Source organism: Manis pentadactyla, chromosome 10, assembly GCF_030020395.1.
Source record: "Manis pentadactyla isolate mManPen7 chromosome 10, mManPen7.hap1, whole genome shotgun sequence".
Taxonomy (NCBI): Eukaryota; Metazoa; Chordata; class Mammalia; order Pholidota; family Manidae; genus Manis; species Manis pentadactyla.
Window position 1 is genome coordinate 76,291,178 of NC_080028.1, and position 14,420 is coordinate 76,305,597.

At 38.5% G+C, this 14,420-nt stretch overlaps 1 protein-coding gene across 8 annotated transcripts in view; it reads left to right on the top strand.

Annotated features, from left to right (window-relative positions):
- The window catches only part of DNAH3 (dynein axonemal heavy chain 3), a 197,738-nt gene that overhangs the window by 113,981 nt on the left and 69,337 nt on the right, over positions 1–14,420 (top strand). The window lies entirely within an intron of this gene.

A 14,420-nucleotide genomic window follows, 5' to 3' on the forward strand; every position in this document is an offset into this window, starting at 1 on the left:
TATTTCTTCTATATTTCTATAACAAAATGGATTGTACTTTCCTAATAGCTTTACTTTTTGTGATCATAAATAAATATATAAAGGACAATGAAGTAACTTCCTGGGTTCATGGTAATATTGTATGTATTGAGAGATTGGATTATACAGATAGGTACATTTGTCAAAACTCAGTGAATGCACACTTAAGATTTGTGCCTTTCACTGCCTATAAATTTTACATCAAAAGAAAAAACATATAAGCAAATATTAAACAGTTAATGATATAGATTCTGAACTATTATGGGGAAGTGTATGGACATATACAATTTATTTTGAAACCTATCAAAGAAATAAGATGGCTTCATGAATGGACTGTGAGATGGGAACTGGTATGTGATAATGTAAGTACAAACAGATGGGGTAAAATCTAGGAAATGGGTATGCAAATGTTCACTGTATAATGTTTTCAGGGTTTATGTTTGAAACTTTACATAATAAGAATAAAAATGAATGAACAAATAAGTGCCACTGTGCCTCTGCACACACCTTTCCCCAGTATACCTGGCATAGTTTATGTGATACATGGTCATCTGTCAAATGAACTGCATAGAGGCCCTGGACCAATCCATTAGTTAGATAGTAGTACATCATTTTTTTCTTTGCCTTCTTTCCTTTATTCCTTTTTTTCTTTCTCCCTTTTGGTTTGAAACACTTTTTGTGTGTGTGGTAATATAAGTGTAACAAAATTTACTATTTTAACCATTTTAAAATATATAGTTCAGTGGCATTAGGTACATTCATATTGCTGTGCAACCAAAACTACCATCCATCTCTAGAATTTCTTTCATCTTCCCAAACTAAAACTCCATATTCCTTAAAGAATAACTCCCCATTTCTCACTGCCCCCAGCCATTGGCAACAAACATTCTTTCAGTCTCTGTAAATTTGACCACCCTAAGTAACTCATATAAATAGAATCATATAACATTCATCCTTTTTTTACAAGTTTGTCTTTCTTAGCATAATATCTTCAGAGTTCATCCATACTGTAGCATGTGTCAGATTTTCCTTCATTTTTAGGGCTGCATAATATTCTAGCATGTGTATGTACATTTTTCTGTATCTGTTCATCTGGCTATGGACACTTGGGTTGCTTCCATCCTTTGACTATTATGAAGAGTGTTGCTATGAACATGGGTGTATAAATATTTCTTTGAGTCTCTTTCAGTTCTTTTGGGTATATACCCCAAAGTAGAATTTCTACATCATATGGCAATTATATGTTTAATTTTTTAAGGAACTGCCATGATGTTTTCCATACTGTTTGCACTGTTGTACATTCCTACCAGCAATGTACAAGAATTCAGATTTCTTCACATCCTGTGTTTTGTTCTCTTTTTTAAAATAGCCATCCTGATAGATGTGAAGTTCATTCTTAATTTATGACTAGATGGTAAAATAAAAAAATACAATTTTTTAAAAAGGCAATGACGGTCAACATTTTGATGACCATCCTTTCAGGCAATTCCCTGTTCATGTGTGTGCCTTCATTTAATTAATTATTTATTTGTTTATTTTATTTTCATTTTATTTTATTTTTTTCACTTTGTACTTTTAAAAATACTGTGTTTACATTATTTCTTTTGCCTTTTTATTTTTACTTTTCTATTTATTTATTTTTTATTTTGGTATCCTTAATCTACAATTACATAAAGAACATTATGTTTACTAAGCTCCCCCCTTCACCAAGTCCCCCCCACAAACCCCATTACAGTCACTGTCCATCAGCGTAGTAAGATGCTCTAGGATCACTACTTGTCTTCTCTGTGTTGCACAGCCCTCCCGGTGCCCCGCCCCACATTACACATGCTAATTGTAATGCCCCCTTTCTTTTTCCCTGCCCTTATCTCTCCCTTTCCACCCATCCTCCCCAGTCCCTTTCCCTTTGGTAACTGTTAGTCCATTCTTGGGTTCTGTCATTCTGCTGCTGTTTTGTTAATCACTTTTTCTTTGTTCTTATACTCCACAGATGAATGAAATCATTTGGTACTTGTCTTTCTCAGCCTGGCTTATTTCATTGAGCATAATACCCTCTAGCTCCATCCATGTTGTTGCAAATGGTAGGATTTGTTTTCTTCTAATGGCTGAATAATATTCCATTCTATATATGTACCATCTCTTCTTCATCCATTCATCTACTGATGGACACTTAGGTTGCTTCCATTTCTTGGCTATTGTAAATAGTGCTGCGATAAACATAGGGGTGCATCTGTCTTTATAAAACTGGGCTGCTGCATTCTTAGGGTAAATTCCTAGAAGTGGAATTCCTGGGTCAAATCGTATTTCTATTTTGAGCTTTTTAAGGAACCTCCATATTGCTTTCCACAATGGTTGAACTAATTTACATTCCCACCAGCAGTGTAGGAGGGTTCCCCTTTCTCCGCAACCTTGCCAACATTTGTTCTTGTTTGTCTTTTGGATGGTAGCGATCCTTACATGTGAGGTGATATCTCATTGTGGTTTTAATTTCCATTTCTCTTATGGCTAGCGATGTGGAGCATCTTTTCATGTGTCTGTTGGCCATCTGAATTTCTTCTTTAGAGAACTGTCTTTTCAGCTCCTCTGCCCATTTTTTAATTGGATTATTTGCTTCTTCTTTGCTGAGGTGTGCTCTTTTATATTTTGGATGTCAACCCTTTATCAGATATGTCATTTATGAATATATTCTCCCATACTGTAGGATGCCTTTTTGTTCTATTGATGGTGTCCTTTGCTGTACAGAAGCTTTTCAGCTTGATATAGTCCCACTTGTTCATTTTTGCTTTTGCTTTTGCTTCCCTTGCCTGGGGAGATATGTTCATGAAGAAGTTGCTCATGTTTATGTCCAAGAGATTTTGGCCTATGATTTGTTCTAAGAGTTTTATGGTTTTATGACTTACATTCAGATCTTTGATCCATTTCTAATTGACTTTTGTTTATGGGGTTAGACAATGATCCAGTTTCATTCTCTTATATGTAGCTGTCCAGTTTTGCCAGCACCAACTGTTGAAGAGACTATCATTTCCCCATTGTATGTCCATGGCTCCTTTATCATATATTGATTGACCGTATATGTTTGGGTTGATGTCTAGTGTCTCTATTCTGCTCCACTGGTCTATAGGTCTGTTCTTCTGCCAGTACCAAATTGTCTTGATTACAGTAGCTTTGTAGTAGATCTTGAAGTTGGAGAGCGAGATCCCCCCCACTTTATTCTTCCTTCTCAGAATTGTTTTGGCTATTCGTGGTCTTTGGTGGTTCCATGTGAATTTTTGAACTATTTGTTCCAGTTCGTTGAAGAATGCTGTTGGTAATTTGATAGTGATTGCATTGAATCTGTATATTGCTTTGGGCAGGATGGCCATTTTGATGACATCAATTCTTCCTAGCCAAGAGCATGGGATGAATTTCCATTTGTTAGTGTCTTCTTTAATTTCTCTTAAGAGTGTCCTGTAGTTTTCAGGGTATAGGTCTTTCACTTCCTTGGTTAGGTTTATTCCTAGGTATTTTATTCTTTTTGATGCCATTGTGAATGGAATTATTTTACTGATTTCTCTTTCTATTAGTTCATTGTTAGTGTATAGGAAAGTCACAGATTTCTATATGTTAATTTTGTATCCTGCAACTTTGCTGAATTCAGATATTAGTTCTAGTAGTTTTAGAGTGGAATCTTTAGGGTTTTTATGTACGATATCATGTTATCTGCAGATAGTGACAGTTTAACTTCTTCTTTACAGATCTGGATTCCTTGTATTTGTTTGTTTTGTCTAATTGCTGTGGCTAGGACCTCCAGTACTATGTTGAATAACAGTGGGGGGGGTGGGCATCCCTGTCTTGTTCCAGAACTCAGGGGAAAAGCTTTCAGCTTCTCACTGTTCAGTATGATGTTGGCTGTGGGTTTATCATATATGGCCTTTATTATGTTGAGGTACTTGCCCTCTATACCCGTTTTGTTGAGAGTTTTTATCATGAATGGATGTTGAATTTTGTCAAATGCTTTTTCAGCATCTATGAAGATTATCATGTGGTTTTTGCCCTTCTTTTTGTTGATGTGGTGGATGATGTTGATGGATTTTCTAACATTGTACCATCGCTTGCATCCCTGGGATGAATCCCACTTGGTCATGGTGTATGATCCATTTGATATATTTTTGAATTCGGTTTGCTAATATTTTGTTGAGTATTTTTGCATCTACGTTCATCAGGGATATTGGTCTGTAATTTTCTTTTTTGGTGGGGTCTTTGCCTGGTTTTGGTATTAGGGTGATGCTGACTTCATAGAATGAGTTTGGGAGTATTCCCTCCTCTTCTATTTTTGGAAAACTTTAAGGAGAATGGGTATTATGTCTTCTCTGTATGTCTGATAAAATTCCGAGGTAAATCCTTCTGACCTGGGGGTTTTGTTCTTGGGTAGTTTTTTGCTTACCACTTCAATTTCGTTGCTGGTCATTGGTCTGTTTAGATTTTGTGTTTCTTCCTTGGTCAGTCTTGGAAGGTTGTATTTTTCTAGCAAGTTGTCCATTTCTTCTAGGTTTTCCAGCTTGTTAGCATATAGGTTTTCTTTTTTTATTGATTGATTGATTGACTGACTTTTTGCTATCATATCATTAATCTACAATTACATGAAGAACACTGCTTACCAGGCTCCCCCTCTCACCAACTCCCACACCCCCCCCACTACAGTCACTGTCCATCAGCATAGCAAGATGCTGTATAATCACCACCTGTCTTCTCTGTGTTGTACAGCCCTCCCCATAGACCCCCACAACACTATGCATGCTAATCATAATACCCCCTTCTTTTTTCTCCCCCCTTATCTCTCCCTTCCCACCCATCATCCCCAGTCCCTTTCCCTTCAGTAACTGTTAGTCCATTCTTCGGTTCTGTGATTCTGCTGCTGTTCTACTCCTTCAGGTTTTTTTTGTTCTTATACTCCACATATGAGTGAAATCATTTGGTACTTGTCTTTCTCCACCTGGCTTATTTCACTGAGCATAATACCCTCTAACTCCATCCATGTTGTTGCAAATGGTAGGATTTGTTTTCTTCTTATGGCTGAATAATATTCCATTGTGTATATGTACCACATCTTCTTTATCCATTCATCTATGATGGACACTTAGGTTGCTTCCATTTCTTGGCTATTGTAAATAGTGCTGCGATAAACAGAGGGGTGCATCTGTCTTTTTCAAACTGGGCTGCTGCATTCTTAGGGTGAATTCCTAGAAGTGGAATTCCTGGGTCAAATGGTATTTCTATTTTGAGCTTTCTGAGGAACCTCCATACTGCTTTTTCCACAATGGTTGAACTAATTTGCATTCCCACCAGCAGTGTAGGAGGGTTCCCCTTTCTCCACAACCTCGTCAACACTTTTTGTTGTTTGTTTTTTGGATGGTACCTCTGCCCATTTTTTAATTGGATTATTTGCTTTTTGTATGTTGAGGTGTATGAGCTCTTTATATATTTTGGGTGTCAACCCTTTATCGGATCTGTCATTTATGTGTATATTCTCCTATACTGTAGGATATGATTTTGTTCTATTGATGGTGTCCTTTGCTGTACAGAAGCTTTTCAGCTTGATATAGTCCCACTTGTTCATTTTTGCCTTTGTTTCCCTTGCCTGGGGAGATATGTTCAAGAAGAGGTCACTCATGTTTATGTCTAAGAGATTTTTGCCTATGTTTTTTTCTAAGAGTTTTATTGTTTCGTGACTTACATTCAATTTTTTGATCCATTTCGAATTTACTTTTGTTAATGGGGTTAGGCAATGATCTAGTTTCATTCTCTTACATGTAGCTGTCCAGTTTTGCCAGCACCCGCTGTTGAAGAGGCTGTCATTTTCCCATCGTATGTCCATGGCTCCTTTATCAAATATTAATTGACCATATATGTTTGGGTTAATGTTTGGAGTATCTATTCTGTTCCATTGGTCTGTGGCTCTGTTCTTGTGCCAGTACCAAATTGTCTTGATTACTGTGGCTTTGTAGTAGAGCTTGAAGTTGGGGAGAGAGATCCCCCCTACTTTATTCTTCCTTCTCAGGATTGCTTTGGCTATTCAGGGTCTTTGGCGGTTCCATGTGAATTTTTGAACTATTTGTTCCAGTTCATTGAAGAATGCTGTTGGTAATTTGATAGGGATTGCATCGAATCTGTATATTGCTTTGTGCAGGATGGCCATTTTGACGATATTAATTCTCCCTAGCCATGGGATGAGTTTCCATTTGTTGGTGACCTCTTTTATTTCTCTTAAGAGTGTCTTGTAGTTTTCAGGGTATAGGTCTTTCACTTCCTTGGTTAGGTTTATTCCTAGGTATTTTATTCTTTTTGATGCTATTATGAATGGAATTGTTTTCCTGATTTCTCTTTCTATTAGTTCATTGTTAGTGTATAGGAAAGCCACAGATTTCTGTGTGTTAATTTTGTATCCTGCAACTTTGTGAATTCATATATTAGTTCTAGTAGTTTTGGAGTGGAGTCTTTAGGGTTTTTTATGTCATCTGCAAATAGTGACAGTTTAACTTCTTCTTTACCAATCTGGATTCCTTGCATTTCTTTGTTTTGTCTGATTGCCGTGGGTAGGAACTCCAGTACTATGTTGAATAACAGTGGGCAGAGTGGGCATCCCTGTCTTGTTCCCGATCTCAGAGGAAAAGCTTTCTGCTTCTCGCTGTTCAGTATGATGTTGGCTGTGGGTTTATCCTATATGGCCTTTATTAATGTTGAGGTACTTGCCCTCTATACCCATTTTGTTGAGAGTTTTTATCATGAATGGATGTTGAATTTCGTTGAATGCTTTTTCAGCATCTATGGAGATGATCATGTGGTTTTTGTCCTTCTTTTTGTTGATGTGGTGGATGATGTTGATAGATTTTCAAATGTTGTACCATCCTTGCATGCCTGGGATGAATCCCACTTGGTCATGGTGTATGATCCTTTTGATGTATTTTTGAATTTCTTTTTGCTAATATTTTGTTGAGTATTTTTGCATCTATGTTCATCAAGGATATTGTTCTGTAGTTTTCTTTTTTGGTGGGGTCTTTGCCTGGTTTTGGTATTAGGGTGATGCTGACTTCATAGAATGAGTTTGGGAGTATTCCCTCCTCTTCTATTTTTGGAAAACTTTAAGGAGAATGGTACTTTGTCTTCTCTGTATGTCTGATAAAATTCCAAAGTAAATCCATCTGACCCGGGGGTTTTGTTCTTTGGTAGTTTTTTGATTACTGCTTCAATTTTGCTGCTGGTAATTGGTCTGTTTAGATTTTCTGTTTCTTTCTGGGTCACTCTTGGAAGGTTGTATTTTTCTAGGAAGTTGTCCATTTCTTCTAGGTTTTCCAGCTTGTTAGCATATAGGTTTTCATAGTATTCTCTAATAATTCTTTGTACTTCTGTGGGATCTGTCCTAATTTTTCCTTTCTTTCTTTCTGATTCTGTTGATGTGTGTTGATTCTCTTTTTCTCTTAATAAGTTTGGCTAGAGGCTTATCTATTTTGTTTATTTTCTCAAAGAACCAACTCTTCATTTCATTGATTTTTTTCTATTGTTTTATCCTTCTCAATTTTGTTTATTTCTTCTCTGATCTTTATTATGTCCCTCCTTCTGCTGACTTTAGGCGTCATTTGTTCTTCTTTTTCCAATTTCGATAATTTTGACTTTGGACTATTCATTTTGGATCGTTCTTCCTTCTTTAAGTATGCCTGGATTGGCATATACTTTCCTCTTAAGACTGCTTTTTCTGCGTCCCACAGAAGTTGGGGCTTTGTGTTTTTGTTGTCATTTTTTTCCATATATTACTTGATCTCTATTTTAATTTGGTCATTGATCCATTGATTATTTATGAGCATGTTGTTAAGTCTCCATGTTCTTGTGATTCTTTTTGCTTTCTTTGTACAGTTTATTTCTAGTTTTATACCTTTGTGGTCTGAATTGTTGGTTGGTAGAATTTCAGTCTTTTTGAATTTACTGAAGCTCTTTTTGTGGCCTAGTATGTGATCTATTCTGGAGAATGTTCCATGTGCTATTGAAAAGAATGTGTATCCTGTTGCTTTTGGATGTAGAGTTCTATAGATATCTATTAGGTCCATCTGTTCTAGTGTGTTGTTCAGTGCCTCTGTGTCCTTACTTATTTTCTGTCTGGTGGATCTGTCCGTTGGAGTGAGTGGTGTGTTGAAGTCTCCTAAAATGAATGCATTGCATTCTATTTCCTCCTTTAATTCTGTTAGTATTTGTTTCACATATGTCGGTGCTCCTGTATTGGGTGCATATATGTTTATAATGGTTATATCCTCTTGTTGGACTGAGCCCTTTATCATTATGTAATGTCCTTCTTTATCTTTTGTTCCTTTCTTTGTTTTGAAGTCTTTTTTGTCTGATACTTGTACTGCAACACCTGCTTTTTTCTCCTTGTTGTTTGCATGAAATAGCTTTTTCCATCCCTTGACTTTTAGTCTGTACATGTGTTTGGGTTTGAGGTGAGTCTCTTGTAAGCAGCATATAGATGGGTCTTGCTTTTTTATCCATTCTATTACTCTGTGTCTTTTGATTGATGCATTCGATCCATTTACATTTAGGGTGATTATTGAAAGATACGTACTTATTGGCATTACAGGCTTTAGATTCGTGGTTACCAAAGGTTCAAGCTTAGCTTCTTTACTATCTTACCATTTAACTTACCTCACTTATTGAGCTATTATAAACACTGTCTGATAATTATTTGTCTCCCTTCTTATTCCTCCTTATCCATTCTTTATATGTTGGGTGTTTTATTGTGTGCTCTTTTGTGTTTCCTTTGACTGCTTTTGTGGGTAGTTGATTTTATTTTTTGCCTTTAGCTAGCATTTGGCTGATCTAATTTCTTTGTTGTGATTTTATTTTCTCTGGTGACATCTATTTAGCCTTTGGAGTGCTCCCATTTAGAGCAGTCCTTCTAAGATACCCTGAAGAGGTGGTTTGTGGGAGGCAAATTCCCTCAACTTTTGCTTGTCTGGGAATTGTTTAATCCCTCCTTCATATTGAAATGATAGTCGTGCCGTACAGTATCCTTGGTTCAAGGCCCTTCTGTTTCATTGCATTAAATATATCATGCCATTCTCTTCTGGACTGTAAGGTTTCTTTGGAGAAGTCTGATGATAGCCTGATGGGTTTTCCTTTGTAGGTGACCTTTTTTCTCTCTCTGGCTTCCTTTAATACTCTGTCCTTGTCCTTGATCTTTGCCATTTAATTATTATGTGTCTTGGTGTTGTCTTCTTTGGGTCCCTTCTTTTGGGAGTTCTGTGTGCCTCCGTAGTCTGAACAACTATTTCCTCCCCCAGCTTGGGGAAGTTCTCAGCAATTATTTCTTCAAAGACACTTTCTATCCCTTTTTCTCTCTCTTCTTCTTCTTCTGGTACCCCTATAATGCAGATATTGTTCCTTTTGGATTGGTCACACAGTTCTCTTAATATTGTTTCACTCCTAGAGATCCTTTTATCTCTCTCTGTGTCAGCTTCTGTGCATTCCTGTTCTCTGGTTTCTATTCCATCAATGGCCTCTTGCATCTTATCCATTCTGCTTATAAATCCTTCCAGAGTTTGTTTCACTTCTGTATCTCCCTCTGGACGTCTGTAATCTCCCTCCGGACTTCATCCCTTAGCTCTTGCATATTTCTCTGCAGCTCTGTCAGCATGTTTATGATTTTTATTTTGAATTCTTTTTCGGGGAGACTGGTTAGGTCTGTCTCTGCAAATCCTCTCTCAGGTGTTGTCTGAACTATGTTGGACTGGACTGAATTTTTTTGCCTTTTCATGTTGATAGCGGTGGCTGTAGGCAGGTTGCGGGTGTGTCAGCTGGGAGAAGAAAGTCCTTTCCTGCTTGCTGGATGCCTTGCCCTTCTCCGCTGCCTGTGTCAGTTACCCACACTCCTGGATCAGCCCCCGGGCTAGTCCCCTAAGCTGCTATGGGCGGGGTCTCCATCAGTGCAGCGCAGAGTCCTGCCGGGAGTGGCAGGCATGCCAGGTGCGCTCCTCCATGAGAGCGGTGCCCCTGCCGGGCAGCTGTGTGCCAGCAGCACCTTTGGGTCTGGCCCAGGCAGCTGTGTCTTGGGCTGGGATACCGGTTGGCTGCTGGGAGCACACCTGCTCCCTCTGGCTCCGCTGCAGGTGCACCCGGGGCTCTCCCGCGTGGGCCTCTACCAGGCTCCTCTGGCTCCACTGCCGCCGGTGCACACGAGCCACACCCGGGCTGTTCGGTCACCGCTGCTGTGGGCTCGCACAAGCGTCTCCTGGTCCCCTCTGGTGCCGTTGTTGCACGCAATCTGCTCCCAGTCCCTTCCGGTGCTGCCGCCCCTGGCACATGCTGCCACTCTCCCGCTACTGGGCCGGTGTGTCAGGGTCCGTGCCATTTGGAGGAATGACTGGCAGGCTGCTTAGTGCCATGTGGGGCTTCAGATCTGCGCTGCCTCCCCAGGGTTTAGGGTGCCTAAGGTTTCCCGGGATTTCCAGATGCTGGCTAAGTGTGCCAGGATGACTTCGTCCAGCTATGGGGTCCCTGTCTCTTTAAGACTTGCAGAAAGCACTCACTTTTCTTTTGTCTCAGGGGCGCCGGTTGCGGGAACCTGCCCACAGGTTTTGCTTTTCCATTTCTCTAATATCCAGCACCCCGTGCACCTTGTGTCTGCTCTCCGGGTGCGGATTTCTAGAGCTGGTTGTTTAGCAGTCCTGGGCTTTCACTCCCTCCCCATTCTGACTCCTTTCTTCCCGCCGGGTTCTGGGGTGGGGGAGCGTTCGGATCCCGCCTGGCCACGGCTTGTATCTTACCCCCTTAATGTGATGTTGAGTTCTCACAGATGTAGATGTATCCAGGCTGTTGTACTGCATCCACTGGTGTCTCTTTTAGGAATAGTTGTATTTATTGTATTTTCATAAAATATGTTTTGGGGAGGAGATTTCCTCTATACTACTCACGCCACCATCTTCCCCTCAGGATCCTGGTGGAACATTTTTTAAGGATAGCAAACAGGCCTTTGGGGGATTCTGTCAAGGTTGGGCTCACATCTTCTGACATGGATCCTTGTTTGTCAACCCAGTAGTTTATTTGTCCAGAAAGCACTATTTCATTCACCCACTCACTGCATGCCTTTTGAAAACTCTCTTATCTGTTGAAAGTTTGCTTTATTCTTCCAAGCTAAGGGGAGGAATACAGAGTTGTAGTGGGGTGAAGGGTGGGGGGTGAGATGGTCAAAGGTGATAGAAGTCATTTGTCTTCCTGGATTTCTACTGTTCTCCACTTTCTGCCCTTGAACTGGGACCAGAGTTTGAGTTAAAATTGCAGTGAGGAATGAATGAGAGCCATTACTCTAATGGGAACTGGAGACCTATAGCTAATTATTCTCAAGTGCCTTCTGTGTGCTCAGAGCTATGCTAAATGTTTGACAGGTATATCTCATTCACCCTCCATGGTAGTTTTTCCAAGCTTGACATAAATTAGGCCTGTATTATAAGTGTGCAAATGGTAACCTTGGCCAGGGTCATGCAACTGGTAAATTTACTTTTACTCAGTTGAAAGTTTTGTCTTTCCCCTAAATGTTCCTGTGTGAAGCTACAAATTAGCTCTATACTAGCTAATAAATAATATCAGCCAAGTAAGGGGACAAGTGCTTTTCTGAATCATGCTTTTGGTGTCTCCTTTTTCATTGTAAAAGCAATCCAATTCTATTAATTAAGAACAGCCAAATAATTACCTCTATTCATACCACCCCATCATAATAATTATTTCAGTTTTCAAAAAATATTTTGTTTTGTCCACCTGCTTTCATTGCTTTGTCTTAGTGACATATATTCCATTTTCTATTCTTCTACTTTTATCTGTCATTGTTTCTTAAAAGCATTTTTATGTTAATACTTAGTTTCTACAACCATCATTTTAATGGCTGCAGATATCCCATTCATCTTCTAAGACATAATTTAACTGGTCTTCCAATGTGGGACATGTAAATTATTTCCAAATATTTGCTATCACAGATGGTGCAGCATACTCATGTGTAGAGATTATTTTCATTGTGAATTATTTCCTTATGATGAATTCCCAGAAGTGGAATTTCTGACTGAGACTAGAGAAGATTTTTATAGCTCTGTAAGCATAGTGCCAGATTGCTTTCTGAAAATGTTGTACCCGATTGACTTATAGGTAAAGCTGCAGAGTGATGCAGGCTAACAGAAGCTGCCTCCTGTCATACCTAATGAAATAACAACAACAAATTTTTTGCCTAAAAATTCCCCAGCAGTAACTAAAGAAAACATTAACATTGAAAAATGATGGACAGGGAAATAAAAGATCTGTCATGCTGCATCTCCCAACCCAGAACCTACCGCCCCATTGTCCTCCTAAGAGTAACACTGAGAGGAAAAGGAATGAATTGACAAAAGTCTTAAGAGTCCTCACTGATAATCACCAACGTGGAGAAAAGTGGATTACCGTGATGACTCGGCAGTTGTGAACAATGTCTAAGAGAAACCCTTAAGCATGAAACACCTGCAATAATTCTCTAGGACTTTAGTAAAAGTGGAAGAAACTACCAGTGTTTGCTTCCTCCAGAGTTCCATGCTAGGTTAGGGATCTGAGCTGAATCCTGCAGGAGTGTGGGACATATCCAATCCCTGTAACCTCAGGTTGCAGAAAAGAAAGCTACACACCAATCACTGAAATGTGGTCAAGAAAATTGGGGAGGTAAACTCGCCTAGATAATGTTGGAGAAAATGTTCGGATGAACTTATCTGATTATATCAGAGCAAGAATGATACGGAAACTGTAAATAATTGGGGGTGGGGGAGAATCTAAAAGAAAACATGACCTAGGAGACAAAATATTCTATTGAAAGAACTTAGAAATAACACGAATTTAGTTTCTTAAAAAGCTCATAGATGAATAGTGTGGTGCTGGCAACAGGGTAGATATATAGATCAATTCAATAGAATTGAAAATACAAAATAAGTTACTCACGTTTATGGTAACTTGATTTTTGACAAGGGTACCAAGATAATTAAATGGGAAAGGAGTAATGTTTTCAATAAACGGTGCTGGGACAACTGAGTATTTGCATGTAAAATAATGAATTTGGATCTCTACTTCATACCATAGTCAAAAATTAACTCGAAATAGATCAAAGTCCTAAATTTAAGTTAAAGCTATAAAATTGTTAGAAGATAACATAGGTGCAAATATTCATGCCCTTGGACTAGGCAGTGGTTTCTTAAGCTACCAAAAGCATAAGCAACAAGATAAAATAATAGGTAACCTGGACTTCACCAAAATTGAAAACTTTTGTGCTTCAGAGGGCACCAAGAAAGTGAAAAAGACAACCATAGAACAGATGAAATTTTTTATAAGTCACATACCTGATAAGGGACTCGAATCCAGAGTCTATAAAGAAGTACAACAACTCAGTAATAAAAAGAAAAAAACCCAGTTAAGAAATGAGCAAAGTAAATAAGTAAACAAACAAACAAATAAATAAATAAAATATAAAGAAATGAGCAAAGTAACTGTATAGACATTTCTTCAAAGAAGATATAAACAACTAATAAGCAAATGACATTATTAGCCATCAGGGAAATGCATTAGTCCTCAGGGAAATGCAGATCAAAAACAATGAGATACCACTTCCCAACTAGGATGAGGAAAACAAAAAAGAGGAAAAACAAGTGGTGGAGAAAATGTGGGAAAATTGTGACCCTCAGGACTGTGATGGAAATGTAAAGTGGTACAGCGGCTTTGGAAAACAGTATTTGACAGTTCCTCAAAAGTTAGCATGAAGTTACCATATGACACAGCAATTCCACTCCTAGGTGTATGCCCATGAGAAACAAAAACATAGGTCTACAAAAAACTTACACACAGATGTTCATAGCAGCATTATTCATAATGGCCAAAAGGTGAAAACAATCCAAATTTCCATCAACTCATGAATGAATAAATAAATCATAGGATAGCCATACAATGAAATATTATTCAGCAATAGCAGGAAATAAAGATACATGCTACAACATGGATGAACTTTAAAAACATGATAAGTGAAAGAAGCCAGTCATGAAAGAATACATATTACATTATTTCATTTATATGAAATGTCCAAAATAGGCAAATCTGTGGAGACTGTAGATCAGTGGTTGCCTAGAGTCTGGAGGGAGAGGAAGGATGAGAAAGGGGGTAAGGGGGGTGGGGTATGGGGTATGCAGCTAAGAGGTATGGTGTTTCTTTTTTGGTATAATGGAATGTTCTAAAATTGGCCAGAGTCATGGATGTACAACTCTATGAATATTAGTATATTCACGTATACATATATTTTTTTAGTAAATCATTGAATTATACACTTGAAATGGGCCAATTATATCTTACTAGAGCTGTCTTTTAAGAGTTTGTGGTTGAGGTGAAAA